This window comes from Vicia villosa, unplaced genomic scaffold (assembly GCF_029867415.1).
Source record: "Vicia villosa cultivar HV-30 ecotype Madison, WI unplaced genomic scaffold, Vvil1.0 ctg.001540F_1_1, whole genome shotgun sequence".
Taxonomy (NCBI): Eukaryota; Viridiplantae; Streptophyta; class Magnoliopsida; order Fabales; family Fabaceae; genus Vicia; species Vicia villosa.
The window spans coordinates 209764-211625 of NW_026705658.1; positions in this window are offsets into that span (position 1 = coordinate 209764).

The window sequence follows — 1862 nt, forward strand, 5'->3', positions numbered from 1 at the left end:
CACCAATATTACAACATGAGTAGATTTACATAGAACGCTATGGCCTATTTAGTACATGAATATAATAACTATATCTAACCCCCAACAATATAAATGTTAGCTACGCTTACTCATGATTAACGTAACTGTGCTTTTTCTAGAGGAGTTGGCTTTGCACACATTATTTGGCCGGTCACCTAAGCAGTGCTTCTGCTTCTGTCTTTAAGCTTCCTTTTTTATTCTCCTATTGTAGATATGAGTGAACCCACTCTAATCATGTATTTCTCCGATCCACCGAAACTCCCTTTGCACTGAACGAAAAACTTATATTTATAGGAAAAATTATTAGGCTATCGTTGGGCGCACCGTCCTTGCGCCCAGCGCGCCTGCTCTGCAACTCTGACCAGACAACTTTTAGCAAGCAACACTTGCATGCCTTCCACGTGACATTGGCCTATTTTGCTCATCCAACGCACCACCCCTTTAACTAGCGTGCTATGTCTTGCTTCACCATGAAGTACTTGCACTTGGTGATGCCACCTAGCCCTAATTTATGCCCAGCGCACCTGTAGCTTGGGCTTAGCAAGCCTTCCTTCCTTTGGGTTTTGCTTTTTCTTATTTTCTTCATGTATAATCATAGGTTTCCAATTCTTTTTACCTGTTCTTGATAAATGCATGCAAGAAAAGCCCAAACATGTGTTTCTTTACTTTTCATAGAGAAATGGGGGGTTGTAACAATTTCTTATGAAATAAGCCAATAAGTGCCGATGTATTGAACGTAAATCTGGAACTTATGAATGGCCTGCCAAATTTTTAATGGTTCTCCATTGAAGACTGGACTAGGTGCAAGCGCGAATGATGAACTTAACCAGTATAAATACTGGTGTATAATTTTCTCTATCCATCTTTTTTAAATATCAGTATAGTTTGCTTGTCCATAGGTTTTTATAGTTGTCTACCATTGTATGATTTTAGAGATTTATGAATTTTTAGAATTGTATGTTTTTAGGTTTATCGTTCATAACATTTTAATGTATAAGCTTAGGTTTATGCTAGATCTTGTCTGTTAAACATTCTTCATGTTGATTATATATGTATAAACATGTAAATCAAGGTACACACAAAAATTCCTTAAACTTTGTACCTCTCATATCCAAAGGCCACTCACCTAAGTGTTAGAGTGCTTTCATGTATCACCCTTTCATCTAGTCGACAAAACCATATGTGAAAGATCTATAGGCCCGAGATCGTTCATATCTAACATATCCATATTCAAGACAAGCTTCATTCCCATAAGTAACTTTTATGTCATTTGCTGGAATGAAAGATAACGTTCCAACCACTTTCTCAATAATCTTAAATGGAAAATGGGAATAGAAGAGAAACTCACAACTCCAACCATCTATGATATGTGGCTAGTAAATTCGTGAGGAGGATTCCCTACTAGGAATATGGACTCACTGCTTTGCCCAATGTCTCAAGAAATCAAATACATTCTCATGTGGGGGTTGTTATGCTTGTCTCCCATATATTGGATGAATATCTTTAAACTCAGCTGGAGGCAAATGTAGATTCTCTTCAAGAAATGGGCAACAAATTAATAACAAATGATGAAACAAACACTTTGTTGAGAACCTTACTCGTGGTTGTCAATAAACAATTTGCATCCTTTAAGTTTTGGAACGAATATATTTGAGAAGACAACATTATCAATCATAAATGTTTTCAACCTCCCAGAGGAGAGTATATTTGGGAGTGTGGTCATTGAATGTGTAACGCCCTGATTATTTAATTAAATATTAATATTTTATTTTCGGAAATTATCGGTTGAAAAGTATATTTTGGCGAATAAGTGGTTATGTCAGCAAATGGATTATTATATC